This window comes from Ischnura elegans, assembly GCF_921293095.1.
Source record: "Ischnura elegans chromosome 13 unlocalized genomic scaffold, ioIscEleg1.1 SUPER_13_unloc_1, whole genome shotgun sequence".
Lineage (NCBI taxonomy): Eukaryota > Metazoa > Arthropoda > Insecta > Odonata > Coenagrionidae > Ischnura > Ischnura elegans.
In genome coordinates, this window is record NW_025791657.1 from 13,933,695 (window position 1) to 13,949,139 (window position 15,445).

At 36.8% G+C, this 15,445-nt stretch overlaps 2 long non-coding RNA genes across 2 annotated transcripts; both read left to right on the forward strand.

Annotated features, from left to right (window-relative positions):
* The first annotated feature begins 702 nt into the window (after window positions 1-702).
* On the forward strand, window positions 703-3,505 carry LOC124172264. The gene is made up of 3 exons (XR_006868110.1): window positions 703-910; window positions 2,498-2,613; window positions 3,439-3,505. It is a non-coding gene; the product is annotated as an uncharacterized LOC124172264 (long non-coding RNA).
* A 178-nt stretch (window positions 3,506-3,683) lies between these two features.
* Window positions 3,684-8,906, forward strand: LOC124172265. The gene is made up of 2 exons (XR_006868111.1): window positions 3,684-8,443; window positions 8,586-8,906. It is a non-coding gene; the product is annotated as an uncharacterized LOC124172265 (long non-coding RNA).
* The last annotated feature ends 6,539 nt before the right edge of the window (window positions 8,907-15,445 follow it).

Here is a 15,445-nt window from a genome sequence, read left to right on the forward strand (position 1 = left end):
ATGATATATCACGTTTTAAAAATACATTTTATTAAGTTTGCTGTTAAATTAAAAAGAAATATATTTTATATCTCGAGAAATTTATAGCCAACCTTAAAGTAAGCCTATAAGTTCCACTGAATACAATAACACCAATGAAATTAATTTCGTAAAATAAAACATTGCAGTATTTAGCTAACATGGTGATATACAATGAAATATTTTTTCGAAGGCAATATACTCTTCAGTTTCGGAAAAGTATTAAAATAATTTTTAAAAGCTACAATTTGTTAGTAAAAAGGATGTCGATTAATAGGAGACCAAAATATATTTTACGTCACCTTAATTATCCCTTGCGCCAGGAAATAAGAACAGGATGCAAGAAATAAGAAATAATACTGGACTTCAAGAGCCATATTTCATTTTATAATGACGTCAATAAATGTACTATAAGGAACTCATATTATAACAAGCCTTCAAATAGCGTTACCTTCGGTTTGATAACAATAGTAATTTTGTTCACCTTTCGCTAAAACCAAGAGGCAAGGTGCTAAAGTCATAGTATCTTAGAAGCCATTTCAGTAATTATGTATGAGTTTGCTGATCGGGAAATTGATTAGTTTTTTTACAGGTATTAAAACTTGGGAAACATCTGGATTCCCAACAGTGACGTCACAAGCCGAGTGAACATGCATTATCGTCCCGGAAGTCGGTCAGATCTATGTATGGTCACTAAAGATCGGAGGAGGGAACTGCTTCGTGACAAGTTCATGGTCAAGGTCAAGCATTAGTCAATTTGTCAAATTGTTTATTTCATTCTCTACGTAGGCTTTGATTGCACAAATGTGATGACCCCGTCGAAATTTTTGATGTGAGCGAAAGGCATGAATATTTGCTTGGACAAATGATTTCGGGCTTGGTTCGAATTGAGGTACGTGGTTTCTTATGTTATTGTTTAATGCTGGTGTATTAAAGGCGTTAGCGTTGTTTTTGGAACATAGAAATTCCTCAAGCCTTCGAAAGAAAGGTGTATCGGATCCATTAGAAACAATTTTTTGTCTGGAATTTTAAAGAGATATTTTTATAGTTGAGACTGGACTTTTTTCGTAAACTTGGTGAGAAGAATGGTCACTCTTTAATGCAACGTAGTTTGCCTGAATTTGAGAATACTAATTTCATAAACTTCATTGATTTATCATTGTGGAATCGATGTTTGTGACGTATCCACATGATGACGGAGGATTGAGTGCTAATTGCTACTTCCCTTGAGTTTTGAAGGAACTAATTTTCATCACAACTACTCGGACTAAGCCATCCAAACAGTTTTTCAACTATTTCGATTTCCTTCGTCGTGTGCATAGCAAATCATACATGATCCGTAAACTGTTTTGCACATCATGCAAATTGATTACGACCTGAAGTATAATTGTTTTCGTGTGTTCACTATGTTAGTATCCTTTTCTATCAGTGAACTAGTATCCTATAAATCGTATACTTTCCTGGAACATAAAATGCCAGACTTAACAATCCAATACCAATTTGGTGATATTATTTTTTAGATATGGTAATTTAATTCGTCATCTTATAATTCTCTTCCAGCCTCTGGAAAGCCTCAACGAATGCCTACTAATTTGTGAGATCAATTGTGATAATTATAAGAAAAAAGTGATTACATTCATGTAGTGATATACTTTTCCAAACTAAATAAATCAATTCCTGTGAGTAGTAGAGTATGATGTTTGAAAACATAACCGGTAGGAACTTCAAAAGTGTTCCATTAGTTATCAAATTGAAATTCGATAGAGAATATCAGTTGATTCATCTTGGATATAATAACATGAAATTGATTTTTTCCGGCGTAGAATTTTTCTGTAGAATTATTTAATACTCTCGAACTAGCTACATTACTATTTCCGCTGTCCATTTTTCATTTAAAACTTGACCCGCTGTGGCTAATATTCTTTTAAATGTGGTTAACAGTAATATTTATGCAGAAAGGGTGTAGCACATAAATGTAAATGCATTTTATGAAAGTGATTCCATATATTTATGATTTTCTTCAAACATTGACAAAATGGAGATTTTGCCTCAAAGATGGGGCAAAACAGACACCCATTGAAATTGCATTTACAAAACCTTTATTGTACAATTTTGAAAGATTAATTTTATAAACACACTTTAAAAAGGTGTGATATTTCTAAACATGTAATAGTAAATTTGCTATATGTGAGGCTGGATATTAACTTGTGTACAGCAATCATAAAGAAATTGTCATCTTCTTCACAATTAGAACACGACACTGAGCCCACTCTTTGCAGTTCAAACATTGTATCCAATCCACTTTATTCTTGGAACTCGAATACCACTCGCTGCAAAATTTGCAAGCCTACTCGTCTCCTTGGTCACAATCATCCCTATCTGTAAAGGCTGTTTGAGCACATACCTATGAAAGCTTTCATGACCAGAAAAACTTCTTAAGTATCTATAAAGTGAATTATCTCTCTATTCTTCATTCCAGATTGCTTCAACAGGGGAAAACAAAATTAAAGGAAGCAGAGTACTCTGTTCAAATGCAGTGGCTGAGTCAGGGAGAAAGGGGATATGAGTTAAGGGCACAAAGATATATCCCTTACAGTGAGGACAATGTTCATGAAGAGAGGGTTATGCCGTCTAAGATTTCATCTTGTAGATTTTCAATCTCCATTCTAGCAATAATTTGGTTTTTATCGTTCAGTTCTCCTTCTAAATTGGTCAGGGTATCAGTTAGAGAAGAAAATTCCACATCCATCCATTCCATCCTGAATAGTTTCTTCTAGTTCCTTTATTTTAGCCTCCAAACTTTCCTCCTTAGCTTCCAGAGATGAGTTCTCATTCTTTAGCAATGAATTTTCTTCATTTTTCAGCAAAGTTAGCCATCGAAACCAATGCATTAACCTTTTTGTAAGAGAATTATGCCAGCCGAAACTGACAGTAGAAAGATCCAGAGGAGGAGGACTTTGCCCTCAATACCTGCATCTTCTGCCAATGAGCTCCATACACGAGAAAGCGAGGGAACATTCCTTGACAGTAAGATACCCACAGAGGCTAATACGTTTTATCAATATTTTAATTGGCCATCTTGATTGGATTTGTGGGATTAGAATTGGGGCATCAGAGAAATGATGGGTGGTGCTGCCAGGAATTGCAGTATGGCTGTGAGACTGTGGACTGTCAACTAACTACATGTGATTCAAGTTTATGTCTGTTTCAGGGGTTTTGTGTACGATAAAATTAAATTTTGTCTCATAGGTTATTATGTTGAGCAATTTAAAATTATTTTATTCCCTTTCTTTGAAAAAGTATTTAGTGGTTCATTCAGTGATTAGCATGGTTCCCTGGTCAAGAGCACATATTTAAAATGAATATTTGGTATTTTTATTTGTGAGAGCTACTGATCTATTAATTTAACTAATCTTTTAGGTACTAGGAGTGACTTTGGTAATGAGAACACTGCACATAATTCAGCGGAACCAGGAGCCCATTAAAATAAAAAAATAAATACTTTAGAATCATTGGTACATGATTTGCTAAAGAAAGTGGGACTGAGACAAAATAAAACATTGCAGGATGGCACAATGGAAAAATTTTATTAGACCTCTTTGAAAGGCTTTTTTCAATTTCAAAAGAGGTTAAAATGAGCCAATTTAAAAAAATATGGAAAGTATATTTAATTTACTCTATTTTATTTCTATTGTACCATGCTTTTCTTTCTCAGAAAAATTTTGATTAACTGGCCACGATAAAAATGTGGGTTTTCTTGAATAAGGCCGCAAACACTTACCTTGTGATTTGTTAATCATCAATCCAAATGAAACACAAATTGGAAATGGAATTGGTTTACATTCAAAGGGCATTTGCTTGCTAACTTGTTGACAGTCAATGGATTTGAGTGAATACAGAGCACCAGCGGTTTGATTATGAATTAGGAAGCTTGCATCATCCACGTCTTAGCCATTATTGTTCGCTCACTCTATATTTATGATTTTATGTGGTTATTCATCGCATTTAGAAACACTTTGTTGATGAGATCCTCATGACACGAAATTGCAAAAATTCCGAGCATTTGAAATGAATCTGGTTGATTTGTTGACATGAGCGTGGCCATTACCCATAGTCAACAATTGTTAGATTTTTTTACATATACTTTTACTTGCCTTATATCATTCTAAAATAGCTGCCACACATGATTTTTATGCATAAAGGACAAATGCCGTCCAGAAATCAATGAATGAAATGATAATTTCATATTGATATTATAATTTTATAGTTACCTAAACTTAAGCCTCCGATAATAAAATTGATAAATCAAACTTTTAGTTTCAATTTCATCTTAAGATTTAGTGCATTGGCTGGATTGCACCATGATTGCACCCATGAGGCAATAGTTACACCACTAGAAGGAGAGGAAGGGGGTTACAACTAAGGGGATCTCACGTTCTAAGTCCATTCCTTACATGTATAACTCACGAATATTATAATTGTTGTACCGTGCAAATTTCTTCTGGTAAGTGACTTTCGCTCCTCACTTTTTTGAAGTTCTCCAGCATCTGCCACCAGAACAGTGTTTAAAGAAAGGCCAAATTTACCCTTTAATAAGAGTCCATTTTGGTCAAGGACTATAGAATTAATTTCTCTCCAGGTTGGAACAAACTTTCATCTCAGAAAATGACTAGAGTTCTACCGATTAGCTGCGGGAGTACTTGATTTTAGCTACCACCCTGTAAGGGATAGAACCAAGAAATACTCTTACCTTTAGCCTGGCCGAGTGTCTTGCATGGAATGAACCCTTAAAATCCAGTCAAACCCTTCTGTCTTTCTTATCAAAGGATGGGCCGACATAGGGGCCATTGTCATGGTGCCCAAATGCGTTCATAGCGTGGAGCGGGAAGGAAACAAAACGAAATGGGCAGGAGGAAAGAAAATTGCGGGAGGCCGTGAGGGAAGGCCGGGGATACTTAAGCCGCTTTAGCAGTCCCTGCATTGAGGGAAAGCCACTCGGGATCTACCCAGATAGCAATCAAAATTTTGAGCGACTGGTGTTGGTAGTTGAGCAATGGTCAAACGTTGAAAAATGTTTTTCTCGCAGTCAGCGTACAACCCATTAATTCTTTCTCCAGGTTGAAACAAACTTCCTTCTCAGAATATGACTAGTGTTAATAAAAAATTAAAAGAACTTATTTTACTAATTATAATTTTTATGCTCGCCTGCAGAAAGGGCGTTAAGAACTTTTGCCGGGCCATACGATATAGCCTCTTGAGAGTGGAATCAGTGTAGGACAAAATTTCGGGTCAGGCCATACGAAACTTATGGCCAGCTTCATGTATGGCCCCAGTGCATAGAATGGCCTCATTTAGCAGAATGGCCCTGCAGGGTTCAGGGGGTCTATTCACTAACTCAAAGCTCCTGTTCTGGTAGCTTCAAACTAGCTACCACAATTGGCTACCTACCGTATTCCCTAACTGTGAGTAGCTATCTCAGGCCAAAAATTGCTGGTAGCTTTCTGAAACGGGATTTGGAATATGAGAAATATTTCACGTGAACTTAGTTTTTACTATTAGAACCAATGAAATAATTCGCTTCATTGTGTTACCTGCAGGAAAATCATAATGTTGTTCTTGGCTGACCATTTCTTGTAGTTGAAATTAACATACTAAAAAATTATGAAAAGCTGAGTGCCTTTATCTTCATTGTTACAAAAATACGTAGAAATAATTGTATTTGGCCATGTGGCATACATATCAATTCAATAGTTTCAATCAATGGAGCAATTTATGTCACTAATGTTAATCATAACCACTAGGTCATGCAATTATCGTGAAGAGAAAATACAAGTTAACTACGAACACACAAATCCAAAGCAAGGATTTTTTCGTTCTAATTCCTGAGAATTTTTCACTAATTTGTCACACTTGGCTACAAAAATTTTGATTACCATCTGATTCTGAGCATATATTGTTCCTTCTTGCACTGCAAAAGAATATCGCAATTACAGGTGTATACGATAAGTAGTATTTTTTTAATTTCATTTTATTTTATTTTTATCAGTTATCATTTATTTAAAGTTTTTATTTATTTCATTTTAGACTAAAAATATACTTCAAACAATATTGACACGAAACTCTGTCGTGCCATTCTCACAATGGCTACATTAATTTTTAAAAGGTTTTATGAATCAGTATTACATGCCAACAGCCAACCCTGCACTATTGCAATTAATGTCATGTACTATCATTATTCTTGTAATGACTTCGTGCGTGGACTTAATGAATACCCGTGGTTACACTTTTTCAAAATTCAAACCAAATACACCACCCGAACAACCGGCACTGAAATTAAATGGGTATATAAGGCCTAAGACACTCAAATGAAATCAGAATGAGATCATGAATGCATTCATTCATTGGAGGAGCAAGAAATTTATTAATATCTATCATAAAACACCTTACATTGCAATACAAAATAATGATTGCCTTCTCTTGGATGGTCTGCATCTATGCAGCTCTGAACTCTCTTCACAAAATCACTTCAAAACAAAGATTGTTGCTGAAAATGCATAGGAAAGTTTACCATATATGCATACACACTTGCAAAAATAAGACATCCATCTCTTAGCAGTGGATATATTAGTATTGGTAATCACTTCAATGCATCAATTTGTACCGTCACTACAACAGTGTTTATCGCAATATAAATAATAATCACTGAATGCGAGTTTTGTCTCCACTTTAGTAATGACTTCATGCAAAGTAAGACTTCACGTGAAATAAAATGATTAGAAGCAGCATTTTATTTCTCCAAGTGATGAAATCAACTAGTTAACGTGATTCATAGTTCACTCCGAAACATACATGTTTAGTCAAGAAATTTATCACTTATTCCCACTACTTTGTTAAGAATACAATAATTAAAGGTTGAAAAGAAATTTATGCAGCATTCGTGACCTTATCAAAGAAAATATTTATGGGCAACAACAAAAATAATTGGAAACTTTCTTGTTTACCAATCCATCGCATGTCGTTCCAAGAAAAATACTGATGGGATAGAACATGAGATTAGCAACATGCACCACTTGGCTCACGGTGGTTTCCTAGGAATTTCCCTGTAATTTGATGGAAGCTAGCTGAAGCGCGGAATCCCAAGGGTGTGCTTTGTGAAGGAACCCTTCATGGAAATTCTTCTACCATAGTATTTAGTTTGAAGCCACGGAAGTAGTAGCTCCACATCCCATAGAGAATACAGGTTGGAGCCACATAAGCTACCGGTAGCTTCTGCTAGCTCTTTCGCCGGTGCTTCTGCGTTAGGGAATACAAGTGGGAGCTAGTAGCTTAGTTAAGCAGCTCATTGCCAGAAAGCCACCACGTTTCGAATTAGAGAATAGTCTTCCAGGGCTCTATCACTATGGTGTATTTATGTGTCTTCATTTTGTTCATTTGGTGCTTGTAACTAATGAATTTTAACTGCTGCAAGCCTAGGCAGAATAATAATGCCACTGCTTCCCATAATTTTCGGAAGCCCTTCCTGCATGAATACATGTAGGCCACTTACAAACGCAATTAACATGAGAAAAAAGCTGCTGTTATTGCTCTCCTTGAGTCTTTTGGTATGTTTACTAGGAGGGTAGTTCAGGAGACATTTTTCACGTAGCACTAATGAAATGGTCCCCTATGGGATATTTTGTCTGCACGGTGTTTCGGGGAAGTGAGGTAAGGAGGGATTCCAATCTCGGCATCGTAAGGGCTGAGGCAGGAGGTCGAGGTAAGAAGATAAGGGGATAGGAACAAATAATAGGCCAGTCACAGTCAATATAAGTCCCAAGTGAAGGGAATCAATGTAATGCTTTAGGTGATACATTCAAAGAGCTTATTTCACCTGTGGAAATATAAAAAATGGCTTACTAAAGTAATGCTACTTCTTTCCAGGGACAGCAATGTCACCTCCAAAAATAACATGGATGTGTTCATGAAAAATTTTCTGTGGTATATCTGCTTTACCACTGACAACAGATTACTGTGGCATGGTGACGCGGTGTTTCCGCTTGAAAAGCTGAGTGATCATGCGCTCTCACGGAAACAGATCAGTATGACATCCTTTGTTAATAAATTGAAGGAAACATGTGCATATGAGAAGAGGCTAACAGATGTATGCAGACTCGAGAGATGCAGATGGATACGTGGACTCCTAATGATCACACAAGGTCTTCTCTTTGGGGTTGAAAGGGATGCATTGTGAAAAACTGTTTCCTCGCAAGAAGAGAATGTCCTAGAGGATTTGTGTTGGGTGGCTATGTTCACTATGGTAGGTGAGCAGGCAGTGGGCACGAGAACTGTCTCTCTAAATATGGATGACCACTCGTTGAAAAGAACCATCCTCGCTCATCGGAGAAGCAAAAAAGCAATAGAATAACTTCAGGCTTGGAAGATAGATGTAAGTATGCTTACTGCAGTCACCATACCTACATATCGTTTTCCTACATTTTATGGCTAATTTTATCCATAACAAAAACACTCATCGGGTTATTCTTACACATTTTTAATACCAATACATTCCTTCTTTTTGTGCATTGCAGTTCTAGGCCAGCTCTCAGTCCCTGGAAATGGTGTTGCCCAAATGGACCTAGAAGTATTCCAAGGCTTGGAAACACTTAATGGCTCCAATGGTGCTGAATACAATGCACAGATTGAAGAATATAAAGAAACAGAGTGAAATTCCTCCGCATAAAGAAGAGAAATGAAGAGCTATAGCAAAAACTCACGTTCTCACAGGTTGGAATGTATTTGGAGTCCTTGTGTGAGAAATTTTTGCTAGGACAAAAGAAGGATTTCATCTTAATGTTCAAGAAATGTAAGAGTAAGTGAATAAAAAAGCAACATGATGTAAGATCATTTAATTTATGTCTGTATTTCTTATGGGATGGATGCATCTGAAAATATTACAGCTGACTATTCATGAGTGCATTTTTCTGGTTAACATTAATTTTGATACTAAGAGAGCAGTTTATTGGAGATTCTAAGGAACTATTTAACGACCCTAGCATTATTTTAGAATCCTTCACTCCCCGTTGTACTATGAGTATGTTAGTGACCACTGGGTTTGTTTCTTAAATGATCACTGATAGTGATGGTGTAATCCTAAGAAAACATGTCATCTTATATCCATTAGCTGTGCCAATTTTCCATATTAATTCCAATAGTGATGATATTTTTTCGTCAATTCTATATAGTGGCCTATGCAGTTATGTTGTGAATTATTTCCTCATAAGTGATAAAAGGCAGGTGAAGGCAGAGTCAATGTGAGGAGGAGATAAGATATCAAGGACTGTCCACCTTTATGGACTCAATGCTTCCCCATTTCCTCTATGAACGATGATGCTTGTCGCGAATGTTTAAGTATTTGAGAGAAATGAGAAACGGATTGCTGGACTCACCAAACTTCTATTGACTGGCACAAAAACTCAGTGACATCATGGCAAATTTAGCAGTGAGGGAACACTTTTTCCTTGACACCTGGCTTAATTGACAAGTGAAATATCACTCTGTACTTTTTGTTACAAGTGACGTCTGCATATTTTTAAATAAACTTTTTTATTTCGTCACGAATATTTCTTGGTAGACGTGAATTTTAGACATTTTGAGGCACCAAAATTCATAAAAGTGTAGTTTAATTGTCATGTCATTTTTTAACAAGCACACCACTGCAAACAATTCATATCGCCCAGAAACTTAATAGAGACTTCTGGTCGAACTTTCAGTTTGCATGAGAGAAAATAAGTTCAGCTTACATGGAAGATAATGTCTATCTTATTTACTGTATTAAAAGTCGATCCTCAAAAAGAATTTCTTATATTTATTATTATATTATTCAAAAACAGCCAGCAGAGCTTTGACGTTGAATAGAAAACTTTAAGTCTTCAGCTTTCACAAATATAAATTACAAGTAGGATAAAACAGAGATTCAGAAGATGGCTTTTCAAAGCTGCCTCTTGAATCATCTGATGGGAACTGAAATATCCAGGGAAGGGTGAGTGGTCGAAAGTGTGTTGAAAAAGGTAGGGGGTCTGTGAGAGAGTGATCTCTGGGAGAGCGAGGGAGAGAGAGACGGAATTAATGTTCAAGAATTTTAAGGTTGGAGGGACAGGTATAGGAGTAAATAATGGAGCAGTATTCGAGGATTGGGAGAACTCTTCGGTGATGCGCGGTTTGAATGAAAACGCAGCAATGATGAACATTAGGCCGGCCCTTATTTTTCGGAATTGCGAAAAGTTATGTTTTCCTAGTCTCAAAATGATTGAAATGAGGTATATATTCACATGTTAAAATTTGGTTACTTTAAAATAACGGCAACCTTAGCCCCAAGGGCCCTGAGTACTGAGGACCCTTAATTGAGTTTAGTAAGTGGTGCGGGCCGTACTTCAGCGGCGCTGCGGTGCGGGGTGGCGCCGTGGGGGGGTGGATTGCATTACGACGGACGATATCTCCTAAACGCTTAGAGATAGGTCAAACCAAATAGAAAATGGGCACCGAAGGTCTTTACTTTCACACTTTACATAGAAACAGCACTTTTTTGCTCCAAAAAAACTCAATTAAGGGTCCTCAGTACTTAGGGCCCTTGGGGACGGGTTGCCGTTATTTTAAAGTAATCAAATTTTAACACGTGAATGTAAACCTCATTTTGAGACTTGGAAAACATAACTTTTCGCAATTCTGAAAAATAAGGGCCGGCCTAATGTACAGCAGATGATAGAACGAATTATCACGACCCTAATGCATTTGAGAATTTTCCCTGCATTCCATAGTCTACAAAAACCACGAATAATTTTTCCATTAGTTCAACAAGTTTCCATTCTAATTTTCCACACGTTAAGTGTTCCCTCCGATTGATGTATGACTTATTTTTTCTATGCATACATAGGTTCCAGAAAGCAACCACTAGGGTGTTTGGCTTGGGGTGATTATTCATTAGTCTGCGACAGGGATTAGATTAGTCCAAATAATAATTAAATAAAGTATCCAATTGCATCTTAGCTTTTAGTTTCAATCGGCATTTCTTCGTTAGAATGCAAACAACCAAGATATATAACCTCAATGGTTTAATATTTTAATTTGCAGTATCGGTATTTGAAATTTATTTTAACTGCGCAAATATTATGGGTTAGCTTAAGAGAGTGTCACTGCAAACCATTTTTAGCAAATTGAAATTTTAGAATCTCCCTTTAACTTTATAACTCATCACAACGACTAGTTAATGTAACCTATATCCAAAGGTAATGCCCTAGGAACTTGAAAATTTAACCAGGGACGCCCCTGTAAAGTTGATAATAGGGTAGTTTCCTTCATCAAAGAAAACGAAAGGCATTGATTGCGATTCGTTACCTACCATTAGTGTATTCATTATATACAAATTATTTGGTTTTAGAAATACCGGTTTAGACGAATGGCAATGGTCAATTTTTATCCTCATTTGAAAAAGGCCAGTTTGGCGCCCATGCAATTCCACTCCACGTGACGTCACAGGGACCTAGTTTCTATACGAGTAGATAGGAAATTTACATCATCTGAAATTACCAATTCATGCATGAGGCACAGAGCTCAGGGAAACATTCTTAATAATCACTTATTATAGCTGGCTAAGGTCGGAAAGTTTTTTCCGTTTGATAAGGTATTAATAATCCTTTATTAAGCCAAGCGCTACCAGCTAGAAGGGTGCTCAGCTACCTGCTAGCATCCTGCGTCGTATCAACACTCAGAGCCTCGCCCCAAGGTCACCTCACTTGCGGCAGCGGGAACCAGAAGGATGCCACATGGGAGTATTCCCAGTAGTAATACTTACCCGTCACGTTTTCGCGCGCTTGAAAATTTTCACTTTTCATATAATCTCGAAAAATAATTAACGTCATTTAAAAATCTAAATGCATGAAATACGTACTCCAGGAGTAATAATCTTTCGATTTAGGCTATAAAAAAATAATAGGAAACCACCCTATTGTCGTAAATATACCGTCCGAATTTTAAAGCACGATTCGGCATTATAAATTTTTATGCTATCAAGCTGAAACTTATGGGTGCCATTTTTTTTTTAACGTAAATGAAACTTAATTTGTCCGCACTTTCCACTTCCAAATATACGTTTTTCAAGACGTCATTACCCTATATCTAGGCTACATCGTAGTAAAATATATGTTTATTAATAAAAGAAGACATAAATATTCCATCAGCTGAAGTGTACTACCACTTACCAAGTATCGCACCAGTCACTGAAAGATTTAAAGTCTAATACGTCTACATCGAAAAACTAAAATCTACCATTGGTTAGTAATCCTATCCACGCCTGACAAATACGAAACTCGTCAAGTTGTATATGAAAATCTATGTTTATAAATAAGATGATGAAAAATGCGTGGTGAAAATGATTGAAAAGTTACTTTGATAAAAAAATGAGGAAGAAGTCGTGCCAGCAGATTCTGTAGCAAAAGCAAACGCTGGCGGAATTATTTCAGGAAATTCCTACTTCTCTACTTGGTTACTTTTCAGGAAGAAATTTAATTATGATATTCCGTCCCTCGGATGGAACTTAAAGCCTTGATACCTACCGTGCCTTTCGTATGAATGACGAAGCCGGGTTTCTTTCCACACTCCCTTCCCTCCTTTCCTCTAAGAAATGCAAGTTCACTATACTCTCTCAGTCGACTTCTCCAAATGCAATACAGTCAGACTGCCGACTCGAAAACGTCACCTTTGAATATGATAACGACGTTGGAGACTCCCATTTGAGAAGATTCCATCCTTCGTTGATGTGTCGATGTTCTGCTTATCTCCACGTGTGTTTATTCCTTATATTCTTTGTATCCTGCTTATCCATCTCATCCCATCATAATCTTTCTTGGATATTTTCTGTCGCCTCCTCCTGGTTGAATCTTTAGTGCGTGACCACCTTCGACTGTGTCCAACCGCAAGTGCAATCACACCGAAGTGCATCCTATGCATAACATCATTGGTAATTTGAGTCATATGAGTATAACGGCTTATCCCTTAGGATGCGGGAGTTAACGATTTTAGCTGCCAGCCGGTGCAGCAAAGACCCCTTGTGCAGAAGCCAATGAAAATAAGGGGAAATACAACACTTTTGAGGTTAAAAGAAGTCGTTTTAGTGAGTACCATCCAATAGTACAGTTTATAAATATGGCTTTGAGGGAAACATACTTTACAGGTATTGCCGTTAGGAATACGGTGACTCAAATTCGAAGAGTATTATTATTTAACGCGTTGCCAAGAGGTCGAGACGATTAAGATTTGGAGTGCAGTAAACGCATGCGTCAGAAATAAACACTTTTTATAACTATATATAAAATAAATCTATCATAGAATAAACTGCAGATTTAAAATCAATAATCTTGCAATAATTCATTTCTGAATGACATCTACTGTCAGCGCCGCACACATCTACATCAAGATCTACTTTCCCCTGTAAGTCGCATAAAAAGGTGTTTGGCAGGGGGTGTTAGTACACCAGCCGATAAGTAAAAAAAGCTTATGCTAAAACCAATATTTATTTCTAACTAATATTTCATAATAATAAACATAACATAATAGTTATTGAAGCCATTGATGTTTATTTAAGCCAAGCACTACCTGCCAGAAGGGGACTCTGCTAGCACCCTTCATCATAGCTCATTGCCTCGCACCAATGAGGCCTCACACAGCGGCAGCAGGAACCAGAATGATGTCAAACGGGCTTTTCCCAGAATTCATACTTAGCCATCACAGGCTTGAAAATTTTCACTTTTCATTTAATTTCAAAAAATAGATATCGCCCTTTAGAAATCTAAAACCTCATTTGAATGAAATAAAATAACTTTGTTTTATTCCTCACTTTACTTTAAATAGCACGACCCGGGTTTCAACATCTAGTGTTATCATCAGGTACAATTAGATGGGAGGCATGCTCTTAAATAGGTATTCGTGGGTGGAAAGGGGGGGAACCGAAAAAAAGGGGCGGCTGGGAAGGAACATTGATGACGGGTAAAGCTGTTTCTTGAAGAAAGGAGTGGGGGGGGACCTTGGGTTGGCTTGCATGGGATAAATGACAAGGAAAAAAGATAAAGGGAGGAGGGGTTCTCAAAAGGTTTAAAAGACATGAGGGAATCAAGGCTGAGGGTCGTAGGGGGATGGTAGTGTGACGTTAAGTAATGGTGACTGGGAGGGGAACATATGGTCATTACAAAGTTTAGTGGGGCAATTCACAATCTCAAACTGTTCTAATAAGTCCATTTTTCTCCCCTTGTCAATGCAATGTAAAATCCTGGGTTCAAAATTACACCAATGGTTTTCGTCACATAAAGGTTTTGCTATTACAGAGGATTCTTCATTATTTAAAAAAACATCGTCGATGTTATTTCATTAAAAAAATGAATTGTAGACTGGCTTAACGTGTTTTTTTTAGCCCGGAAAGTCAATTGCTATTGTATATGATTGAAGGCTTCCCATCATTTTCAAATTTTTGTCTGCAGTTCCTTGGATTTGAAAGATAAATTTTGTCTTATGCATGGATGATTTAGAAGTATGGTGCAATATTCATGTAGGCCTCATCTTACAGAGACAGGTATCAAACAGAACGATTGTGTTTCAATGTATCAGCAGCATGATTACGGCATTACCATGGGACGTAAACGTTGTCAGGTAAAGAGCTGTTCTATAACGTCTGATTAAACCAGATATTTATAAAGGATAGCATTGGTTTAGTCCCAAAGTTGGATTTTATAATGCATGGTTAAGTTAAAACTGGCTGTTATTGTGGCTATCAAGTAAAACCAATGATTTCCATGGCTGAAAAGGTGCATGTGGAGATTTAATTATTGGAAATAGCAAATGTTTGGTTTAATGTTGATTTAGCCAACAATGTTGGAGAAGAAATATTCGACCAAGAATGACGACCCCAATAATTTTCCATTTTTACAATATCAGCAATCAATTTTCATTCTCATCAGACAGATATTCCCACTACCACTGGCATTGGTGGATTTAGGAGAGCCGCCCCTCCCAGATGCTTAAGAAATAGAAAATATTTTTAGTACAGTTATAAGGTTTGTTTTTTTGTGTATTTCGGAGCCTTAATCATTTCAGTTTTATATTAATAAATTTCATATAAAAAAGGGAATATTTCCTACAGTAATTGTTTTATTTCGTTTTTAATGTCATAGATGAGAAGATGTCAGAAACCTTTGACCCCCAGAAAAAATCCTGGATCTGCCCCTGACAACTGGTGATATCCCTGAAGTGGACCAAGTCCTCAAGTTTGATAAAAATCAACCTCATTGAGAATAAAGCGTGTGATTGTTGGACTAACAAGAGGAGACTTCATGGTCTACCCATGGATTTTGCACAGGTTGGCAGTATTAGTAGTTGCAAACATCAGAAATTGTTCCAAGAATAG